Genomic DNA, 11,869 nt, shown 5'->3' on the forward strand with positions numbered 1-11,869 from the left:
TTTTATTAAAGCCTGCCACCCCATTTATCCTCATCATGTTAGTGAGGTAGCAGATCAATTCATTACTCTTACTTATCTAATACAGAAGGAAGAGAAATGGTCTACAAAACCTCACAAGCTGGGAAGAGAAAAAGTAGCTAGCAGCAATTCAGTTACTGAAAAATGGGACTTCTTTTTATAAAGGGGGAAAAAATGGATTTCAGTAAAGCAATCAAGTTAGGGAAGGGCCATTTCTGAGAGTAGAATGAAATCCAGGTCTGGGAAATTGCACGTGTCAACACTGCATCAGTTGTGCATTTTTAAAACCAGATTCGACAGAGAAAAACCAGGAGTCGTGCGTCAGTTTGGCCACGGGTGCCTGCCAGCCTCAGTCTTCCCTCTACGTAATGGGGATGTCACTGCATTGACACAGCAGGTGAGGGAGAGGCCCGACTGAAGTGATGGCGGGAGGTAAGGCTCAGTCACAACGCAGCACTCCTTGTCCCCCAAGCAGGGGGGACGCAAGAGGGAAGCTGGCTGATTGGTTCACTCCACCTCGGTCCCCCGAGGCCCGCAGTGGTTCTGTCAGCATCCTGCCCAGGGCCGCCTACCAGCTCCCCTCCTACCACGCTGTTGGCTTCCAGGAGTCACCCACCAGGGTCCACTTTAATTCATGACACTCCCTTGACAGCCTCACTCCCTGGAGCCCCCAGGGGACCCCAGCCTTGTGTTCATCTCCTGCTCGGAGCTCTCAGGTACGGAATCTTACTAGGTACCTGTCAGCCGGTTGTCACATTTCGTCCCAGAGGTGATGGAAACAATGTTCAAGTATCATGCCTCTGTGTGCTGCTTCGAAGATGCTTCCATGTGGCTGAAATGTCATTTCCAGTGCACAGGAGGGTGGTGCGTTTCTCATCCCTCTATATCGCATGTCCCTCTTTTACACCTTTGAGTGCAGAAATTGGCCTGGAAGGACAGGGTCGGTTTTAGAGAATGCTCTCCTGACAGATGAAGGACTGCTACAGCTCAATCCTGTGCGAGAGACACCTGCAATGTATAGAAATACGAAAACAAGTAAAATCCTCCATGGCTCTGACTCATCACAGTGAGATCTAATGTTTATTGAGCTTTTATCATGCGGCAGACACTGTCCCGAGTGCTTTATGTGCATTATCTCCATCCTCACGAAGACTCCTACGGGATGGGGATTTGTATTCCCATTTTACAGAGAGGGAAACTGAGGTGCAGACAGCAAGGCTAAAAGTGCGTGCGGCGCCAGAATGTTGGTGCAGACTGTGTTGGTCTGACTTCTAAGCAAGCTCTAAGTCTTTGCCATGCTCTTTGTTTAAAATGCCTCCTTTCAGGGCCCCTGGCTGGCTCCGTTGGGGAAGCATGCAGCTCTTGATTTCAGGGTTGCGGGCTCGAGCCCCATGTTGGGTGTAGAGATTACTTAAAAATAAAATCTTTTTTTTTTTTTAAGATTATTTATTTATTTGACAGAGAGAGAGAGAGCGCATAAGCAGGGGGAAGGGCAGAGGGTGAGGGAGAAGCAGGCTCCTGGCCGAGCAGGGAGCCCGATGCAGGGCTCGATCCCAGGATCCTGGGATCATGACCTGAGCCAAAGGCAGACGCTTAATGACTGAGCCACCCAGGTGCCCCTAAAAATAAAATCTTAAAAAATAAAAAGAATTTAAAAATTAAAAAAATAAAAGAAAATGTCTCCTTTCAAGAGAGGTGAGAAAATGAGATCCTTCTCTCCTCTCTGCTGCTTTAAAAAAATGACTATTCAGATAGCTACTCAGAAGAGGAAGAAAAACCCTTCTGGGGTCAGGCGAAGGTTAATCATGTGTATCTGTGGTGAACTGTTATGCCAAGGTCAGCTTCTTCCGGATGCAGTTTTTTGTGTGTGAGTTTTGTTTGGGTGAGACAGGAGTGTTGAGTGGTGTAAAGGTTCAGTTCAGATGGACCAGTACTCAATGGGTATTGACCATCACTGGGGACAGAGGCAAGGAAGCTGGGGTCCCTCAAGATGCTGCCTGACACACAGACACAGTCTGGGGACAGAGTTGCTGCCAAGCCAACTCTTGGCATGAAGGGACACCCCCCGCCGCACCTCTTGGGCAGATGGGCCCAAGGTCACACTGATAGTCAAGGTCAGGCTCAGCAAGGCCATGGGTCATACAGGAGACATGGTTGGCCCATTATGCCTCTGAGCCCACACCTTTCCCATCTCAGATTTTTGGCTCTTATTGGGCCGAAGTCCCACCCACTTGGGTCCTCAGCCGTGCTGATAAGTAGAGAAAGCCCCCGGGAGAAGTTCCCTAATGGCTAATTTCACCCCCAAACAGCGACTCGGTGATGGGCATCGCTGACCCAGGGGCGCATACCTAAGAGGCTCCTCCTGGCCTCTAAGACTTGCGCTCTGTCACTCGGGGGATGCAGGAAGCCGGGTGTGGTTTATTTCCCCAGGGAACAATCTGAATTTGGGAGGTTTGGGTCTTAGTCCCTTGTTAGAACCGAGAAAGACTTCAAAGACTCAACTGCTTCACAGAGCTTCGTAAAAGAGGAAAGGCCCCCAGAGCGTGTGAAGTAAGGCCTCCTTCACTCCCTTCCGAGGGGGAAGACGGTGAACCCCAGGCCTCGTCCCTGCTCCACATCGACCCGGCCGCTCCTTTTGGCCTCCATGCAGAGGACAAGCGGTGCCTTTGCTCTCTGCTGCCACGGGCACTAGAAAAACAAATTTTGCTTTTAGCTGCAACCTTTCAGAAGCACCAAAATATAAGCCACCAGAAACTCCTCAAGCTTACATGGGCATTCTAGTTTATTCATGGTTGTTGGGTTTTGTTTTGTGTTTTAAGATTGATTGATGGATGGACTGATTTTAGAGAGAGAGCGTGTAGGGAGTGGGGGGTAGAGGGAAAGGGAGAATCTCAAGCAGACTCCCTTCTGAGCACAGAGCCCAATGCAGGGCTCGATCTTACCACCCCGAGATCACAACCTGAGCCAAAACCAAGAATCAGACACTTAACCAACCACACCACCCAGGCTCCCCAAGGTTGTTTTTTTGTTTGTTTGTTTGTTTTAATGGGCCAGTTTGACCTGCAACCCAGTTCTGTCTGCTCCCATTTCAGACAATACACACAGCATCTTCACCTTCAAAACCTCTGTACTCCAGGGAGCAGAGCCCAGGGGCAGACTGAGAAAGCCCAGGACACGCATGGGTTTTGTTGTCTCGTTTTGCGTTGGTAAAACCAGGAGACAGGTGACTCCTAGTTCTGCGCTTGTCAAGGTAGCGGGAAGTCAGGACATGGAACAACAGATGCTGTGGCCGTGGGCGCAGGCTGAGCTGGGAGGAGGGTCGTCCGAGGGGCTTTCAGGAACGCCAGCCTCGAGGAAGGGCCTCGTTTCGGGTTTGTGGTGTCCGTCATCCCGGGCTTGTGTTAAAGCAGAGTGGCAGACAGTAGGTAGGATGGGCCGGAACCGAGGAGTTTTCTGGTTGAGTAAAGTCCTTTAATTGTCCTCCGAGGAGGTTACAGGTCAGCTGCTTCTCCTTCTGGGGCCTCTTCCATTTCGCAGGAGAAAGAGAGCACAGCAGAGAGTGGGACCCCGGCCCCGGGACCAGCGCACCAGCCGCACACCTCCTTCGCCCCCGCTGTCGTTGTCGGCACCTCGGGGCAAGTCCGATGCTTCCTCGGCTCCCCCGTTGTTCCTCCACTGCTTGGGGTTGGTAGCATTTCCTAAAAGAAGTGCTCCATTCCCTTGCTTCTCGAAGTGGGGCCCACAGACAGTTGCATCGAGCTCATGGGGAGTTTGTTGGAAATGCCGAATCTGACCCCTTACCCCTGACCTGATGCCCTGGAATCTGCATTTTCCCCCGAGCACCTGGAGTCTGAGAAGGGCAGGCCGCTGTGACTGCATGAGGCCCTTCTGTCTCTCTAAGGACACTGCAGATGTGCCTGAAAAGGTGATCTATAGATGGTGAGGACTTGGGGAGCAGACCGGGGTGGGGCGCGGGAGAAGATGCTTAGGGTGTTTGATTCATTGTGCTATAATGAGTCATTTTTAAGACCGCCACGCTCTCTGAGAGTCTCGGAGAGTCAACTGTGCATCCTTCTCCTGCCAATGGTTTCTCCCCTGACTGGAGGTGGGAGATGCTTTTCCAGCCCCCTGTCAATGTCTAGTAAATTACCTTACCTGCTTCTTTCCTGAGGTCTCTCACCAGGGCAATCCCCCTTTCCAGCCACCTGTTTCTGCTGACAACTTTAGGAATTAGCTTCTTTAACAAGCATTAGATAAAAATCATCCCACTCTGAGGAAAAATGACACAGAAAATTAAGGGTTGTTTATAAAACTGCATACACATGCATGAGGTTTGCCAAAAACAGCTTGTGTCCCAAGTAGGGCAGACAGGCCACTACGGGCAGGAACGGAGAAGAGGATTGAAGGAAAGAATTGTGAAGGCTTGAAAGAGGATGTGTGAGCTCGGGGATCCTGTGGCAGTCTGAATCGGCTTCCTTAGAAATGCTCATGAGAGCATGAACCTTATAACAAGAAACTGTGATTTTTTCAGAGTGCCCCAAACTCCTAGGATTCCAGCCCTTCGGGTTCTGTCTCTATATCCCTATTGATGAAACATGACTTTTTCATCCCCAGGAGACCAAGGCTTTGCCTCCAATGCAGCATAGAGGAGAATGGATCAATTATCTAGATAATTCAAGGACAACCTCCCACTTCAGCCACCTCTGTGCACAAACCATCGTCATGTCCTTCACCAAAAATCTCTGGCCAGGGGCACTAACCCCATGATTGGGACTTGGTTTAGCAAACCACCTGCCTTGTGACACTATGGCACAGTGGGCGGGGGAGGATTTTGCCCCCCGGGAGCATTTGGCAATGTCTGGAGGCATTTGTCATTGTCCCAACTGAGGGAGAAAGATGCTCCTGGCATCTAGTGGGCAGAGGCCAGGAGGCTGCTAACCATTTCACAAGGCACAGGACAGGTTCCAACGCAGAATTATCCAGCCCCCAATGTCAGTAGTGCCAAAGTGGAGAAGCTCTGTTCCAGGGAGATGGATTTGGGTCTCCACTCACTGCGCAGCATGGTGATATGGAAGGAATTTCTTCCCCATAGGTTCCTGAATCACAGGAAAATCAACAGGAACAGTCTCTAGCGATGAGCTCAGATTCTCCACTGCCCCCCCCCCCCCCGCGAGCCATGGTCAACCACATTCAGCCAGGTGATCATGGGCTTCCTCAGACAGCAGAGCACGCTCATTTATATTTCATCTTCCAGGGCATCTCTGGGGGTTAATGTTTCGCAGTCCTGCTACTTTGACATAGATCGGGGCCTCTGGGAGGCCAAGAGAAACCCAGGTCACATCTGTTTTGGAAGCTCCAGGTATAAAAAAAATGAAGAAAGGCAAAAATAAGATGATAAAAATTTCAATTCATTTTAAATATTTGCAAATAAGAAATTAATACTTCTACCCACAAAGAATGGAATCAATATACCCATACCAGTCACAATATAATTGCAATATCTATACATTCCATATATTCATTCATAGTGTCTACAGGCCGGGTCATCCTGTAATGGGGTCTAACCCTGAGAGTCCACAGTGAAAGCTGTCCTTTCTTGAGTCCTGCCAATGTGTCTCTGTGACCATGAATAGGCCTTACTTGGAAAAATATTAAAGATCTAAATGTACAGCTATTTGAGGCTATGTCATAAGGAGGGGCAAAGGTCCAAAGGCAAAAAATAGTAGTTAAAACATACAAATAGTTATTGGATGTCCCGGATAGTAATCTGAGGGTGTGTGTGTACGTATTTATGTACACACACACACACACACACACACACACACAATCTCAACACTTTGTTGTCGTTAATCCCATCTGACAGGAAAACCAAAGTAGAGAGAAATGAAGTGATGACCAAGGTCACATTCCTTATCAGTAGGTCTGTGAATAGAATCAGGTATGTAAGTAAAACCAAGGGAGTTTGACTCCAGAAACCACATCTGCAACTCTCAAAGGGAGAGGCGCAGGTTTAAGAAGATGTGTAGCACCATGAAAGGGCTTTAGAAAGCATCGAGAGGAGGTACAGTGCAATGGCAACCGGACAGGTGTTGGAGTCACATGGATCTGAATTCAAATCCTGGTTCGGACCCTTTGCTGTGAGGTCTTGGGCTCCTTCCTTAATCTAAAGCCACTTTCCTCAGCTGTAATTGGGCCTGGTGGCCCCCACACGTCCAATGAGGCTGTATTAGGGTCCGAGCATTAGCCCAGGAACGTGAAGGGCACACAGCATTGTGATGATAAAACTGAAGCTCAGAGAGAGTAAGTGTGTTGCCCAAGGCCACACAGCAAAGCACCGACAGGTCTCTGAATACCTGGTCCAGTGTTCCTTACACATCCGCTGCTCTAAGCCATTTCACCTATCCGGCCCCCTCCATCCCCTAACAGTGTCTTTCTCAAATTGCCCATTTCAGAGCTCCAGATAGGCTTTCTCACCTGCAGGGCTATGCTGCCATACTTGGGGGGCTGTGCCGAGCTGGGTGAAGTGGGAATAAGCAATCACAGAAGCTCCACAGTTCAAGAAAAAAGTGGGGGAAGAGGTTTAAATTCCAAGCACAATCCCGGAGTGTCCACTAGGTGGAGCCACACTTCTGCATTCCCGGAGTCCCAAAGTCTTTCTGGATTAGAGCGTGAATTTGGCTCCTGAGGGACTGAGAAAATTCACTCATTCATTCACTCACTCATTAATTCGATAAATATTTACTAAACACCTACTCTGTGCACGGCATGATGGTACAACAGTAAACACTGTGGTTATTTTTTTTTAATTTAAATTCAAGTTCGTTAACATACACTGTAGGATTGGTTTCAGGAGAACACTGTAGTTATGAACACTGTAATTAGAATCGGACAACTTCTCTGCTTCCGTAATGAACCTCACAGCCAGGCAAGAACTTTATCCTTGCACTCACTCCATCCTCAGCATGGGGCCAGATTTCTTCCCAAAATATGTATTTGGCATGTATTTCCCAGCAAGCTCAGAGAACACGGAGAGGGATCAGACACAGCCTAGTGGAGGAGACAAACACGTTACCCGCGCAGCCAGCCTGCCCTGGGCAGCGACTGCTACCTGCTACTGTCTGGAGGAGCCCAGAGCTCCTCTTCAGGATCCTTTAAAATAAAGCCAAGTCTTTTGTCCTTTGGCGTCCTGAAAGGGGAGATCAAAACCTTCGCCCCCACCCATACTTTCTCTGCTTCTTGTCAACGATTGGCTCCAACTTGCTGTCCCCCCAGAAATCTCCGTTGGTGCCACTGAGGGGGGCTTGAAATGGCAAGAATGAGGTTGATTATTTTTAAGACTTATTTATTTATTTGAGAGAGAAAGAAAGAGAGAGAGCCGGGGGAGGGGCAGAGGAAGAGGGAGAGGGAATCTCAAGCAGACTCCGCACTGAGCGAGGAGCCCAACATAGGGCTCGATCCCACAACCCCTGAGATCATGACCTCAGCCAAAACCAAGAGTCAAATGCTCAACTGACTGAGCCACCCAGGCGCCCCAAGATTGATTTCGTTACAGGTGGATTAGGTGAAAGCGTTCACTCTTCCCTGGGCACATATTTCTGCCTCCCCTTCCAAGAGAGGCTCTGTGGGTGTTGGAACCTCATGAACTGATGTCAGGAGGCCCAGGCTCTGAGCCTCTAACATGATGTGTGGTCGTGGATCAGTCGCATTCTCTTTCTGGCCTCAGTCTTCTCGTCTGTGGTAGACTACATATGGCCACAAATTCTTTACAGACCTTCCCAGCAGGAGATGGTAACTTTCCCCCACTTTCCTGGATCCCAGAGCCAGCCACCCTCCAATCCACATCACATCATCTCCCCTAGATTAGCCATAAGGATCCTGCCAGTGGTTCTCCAGCCGTCACTCTGCCCCGACATGCATTTCACACAGAAGATCAAATGACATGAAAACAAGTTAGATCACATCATTCGTCTGCCGCACACCCTCTAACCACAGCCAGCCTCCCTTCCACAAACTTCAAGACTGGGCACCATCTGGCTCCCTGCCCCACTTCTCTGCCTGTCTCTCCCTTGTTCACAGTGTGCCAGCCTCATGTCTCGGACTGTGACCCCAGGGCCACACAGCTGGCCATCTAGAGAGAGCCTGGAGCTGAAAACCCAAGGCAGAACTTGAGCTGGAAAATGTATGGGATTGAAGTTTCACTTTAAGATAAACATTCCCCTACCTAGAAGCTAGGGGAGACCAGAAAACCACTCCTTGAACCTGGGGGGAAAGTTTTTCTAAGAGGAGGAGATGGTGGTGGCATGAAGGAGGGTGGGCTTGCAGAAACGCGGTTTCTGGTGGAAGCTAAGGGGTCAGAAACCTCAGCTGTTGTCCCGCAGCTAGACGGTGAGCAGGTGAGTGAGTCCCTAGTCAGGTGGCTGCAACCGCATTTGATTAATCTTATTTGGTTTTGCCTTGACTTACGGCTCTGACCCTCCATTAGAGTAGAAGCTCCTGGGACATATCCACCTCCGTAGCTCCCTGTCTCCCCAGCGGAACTCTGCACAAAGGTGGCAGGGAGAACGTTTGCTGAGTGTTGTGAGCAACAGTCCTTTCTCGCCAGTCACGCCTGGTAGCAGCACCCCAATTTTCTTCTAGGGCACGCTCCCTTCCCTGCTCTCACCCATGTGCTCCACGTAAGGGCTCACTCCGTCCCTGGCTCCAGAACTGGACACATGGCTCAGGCCCAACCAAGCAAAACATCCCTTTCTCCCGACCACACTTCTGGTTCAGGAATGGGCAAGTGACCATTCCAGGCCTGGGGAGACAAAGGAGACAGAAGAGGGGATAAAGGCAAGTGCTCTTCTGCTAAGGCTGCAGGAAGCAAGGATGCTGCAGGCTTGAAGCTGCTGAAGGCCCAGAATTAGCCAACACAGTCGAAGCCGGAGACAGGTTGGGAGAGGTCAGATCCTGGTGACATGCTTTAAGCCCCTGAATCCAGCTGAGTCAGAAGCCATTCGTGTCACTGGATTCTTGAATCACCTGAGCAGATAATTTCCATTTCTTGTCTAAGGCAATTAGAGTACCTGTCACTTGCATCCAAAAGAGTCCTGACAGATGAATGAATGAATGAATGAACCAGTAAACACCGGCACAGAGGAAAGGATTTCTGTGCTAGGAGCCAAGACAGTGTCTTGCCATTTACTATGTGACACTGGGCAAGTTGCCTGATGTCTCTGGACTTCAGTTTAGAACTCTGATATCATTCATTTATTCAACATTTATGGGCATTAATCATGCCAGACATCATGCTAGGTGTTGGCTCTTCCATGGTAACAAAACCCTCATGGTTCCTGTTCTCATGAAAATGGAAATGAAGTTCACTCTTAGAAAAACAAAGTGACATTTCTGCAAACCTGATTTTGTCACCGGGAAATGTGTTTGTGGTACAAGTCTCTAGCACTTGGTAACTGGTAATGATCTTGTTATTCCTTCCACTCCTCATCAGCGACTTTTGGGGTTAGATGGAGGAGGGGTGGGAAACCAAGCCTCGTATGATCAGAGAGGAGGGTACCCAGACTTCACTTCCTTCCTGAAGCTCATGGCCAATCAGAACTAATGTTTATGAGCCTAATTATACACAGCACTGAGCTAGAGGGTGTAATGAGAGCCTGGCTTGGGCCTGGGTCCTATCCTTTGGGACCTTTAGCTCTAAGAATAGCCAACATGCAAACAAGTACATTTTTTCTGGCCTCTGGCAAGGAGACTTTTCTGAGTCAAATATGCTCATCGATGTTCCCAAGAATCAGGCTTAGAAATGGAGCTACTAACCTCGATCGCTTTCAATCTTGTTATAAAGAATTAATAATGCCAACTGAAGTTCGATTTTTATTTTTAAAGGGAATTCACAACTTGGGTTGAAATGGCAAAATGTGCGACATAAATAAGCCCAGTATCCAAGTGGAAGCTTAGCAGGCCCCAAATAACCAGAGTTCTATCCCACCTTCTAGGATTTCATTTGCTCATTCATTTAATAAATAGTTATCGGGGCGCCTGGGTGGCTCAGTCAGTTACACCTCTTAGCCTTCAGCTTAGGTCGTGATCCCAGGGTCCTGGGATCGAGCCCCGCATCAGGCTCCCTGCTCAGTGGGGAGTCTGCATCTCCCTCTCCCTCTGCCCCTCCCCCTGCTTGTGCTCTCTCTCCCTCTCTCTCTCTGTGTCAAATAAATAAATAAAATCTTTAAAAACAACAGTTCTCAACTGCCTACTCTGCACCAGGCACCATCATGGAAGAGCAGCTGTCTCCTAAGAGGGCAGCCCACGGAGGGGACAGATCCAGAGGCAAATATTCAAACACAAGCCCGTTCCTTGTATTCCCGCGTGCACACCTGACTGAGCCCAGCCAAGCGTTAATAAGTCAGCCTCTACCAATAAATCATTTCACGTGCCCTATTCTAAATATAGCACAGCTTCTTGCCTGTTCCAGTTATTATTGCTGCATTTAAAAAATGACCTCAAAACTTAGTGGTTTGGTACTTAATGCCGCTGAATTGTACATTTAAAAATGGTTTAGGGGCACCTGGGTGGCCCAGTCGGTTAAACGTCTACCTTTGGCTCAGGTCATGATCTCAGGGTCCTGGGATCGAGCCCCACATTGGGCTCCCTGCTCACTGGGGAGCCTGCTTCTCCATCTGCCTCTGCCCCTCCACTCCCCGCTCTGCTCATGCTCTCTCTCTCTCTCAAATAAGTGACATTTTAAAAAAACTAATAAAAATGGTTAAAATGGTAAATTTTATATGTATTTTGCCATAATAAAAATATTATGGGAGAATAAAAAAAAACTTTAATGGTTTGAAACAACCATTTAATGAAGCTCACAGATTCTGGGGGTGAGAATTTGGGGCAGGGCACAGTGGGAACAGTTCATTCCTGCTCCATGGTGGCTGGGCCTCAGCTAGGGAGACTCGAAGGTGGGAGGTGAATCAGTGTCTGGGTCCTGGCATCATCTAAAGGCCCTTACATTTACATGCCTGGGCTGACTCAAAAACTAGGACCGCCTACCGGAGCACCCAAATGTGGCCTCTCCGTGTGTGCCTTTCTCACAACATTGTGGCCTCAGGGTAGTCAAACTTTTTATTTTTTTCAAGTAGGCTCCACACCGAGTGCGGAGCCCAACACAGGGCTTAAACTCACAACCTTGAGATCAAGACCTGAACTGAGATCAAGAATCAGATGTTTAACCAACTGAGCCACCCAGGCGCCCCTCAAACTTTTTATATGTTAGCTCAGAGCACCTCACATGAGTGTTTCAGTAAAAAAGGGGGAAAAAAGACAAAACCTGTATCCCATTTATGGCCTAACCTTGGAAGTGTCACTTCTGTCATAACCGGAGTAGTCATAAACCTACCCAGATTCAAGGTTAGGGGGTGGGTAGAATTAAACTTCATGTTTTGATGGGGGAGTATTTAAATTACATTGTAGAAAAACCTGTGTGAAGGGAGATCTTGTTGCATCCGTTTCTGGAAAAATACACTCTGCCATACCACCTTTCTAAATGGGCCAAAAGCAAAGAAACCACAGAAATAGCACTGGAAGAGGCCTTAATGAACACATAATCCGCCTACCCTCAGAATGAGAAATTCACTCCTGAGAGGATCCTTCCTCAGGCTGGTAGAGTGCCAAGGGCATGAGGCTGAATAGATAGAGATGGTGGTGTCTGGTTGGCATTCTATCAGTTCCCGACTGTGTGTGATCTCAGAGTAGTAAGGCTTTTCACCACTGGGAACTCTAACTTCCTCATCTTGAAAATGGAGGTAATTCTTGATCATGTTTCATCAGTGTTGTTTTGAGAACCACATAAAATATCTTATGT

The sequence above is a fragment of the Halichoerus grypus genome, chromosome 6 (assembly GCF_964656455.1).
Source record: "Halichoerus grypus chromosome 6, mHalGry1.hap1.1, whole genome shotgun sequence".
Classification (NCBI taxonomy): Eukaryota; Metazoa; Chordata; class Mammalia; order Carnivora; family Phocidae; genus Halichoerus; species Halichoerus grypus.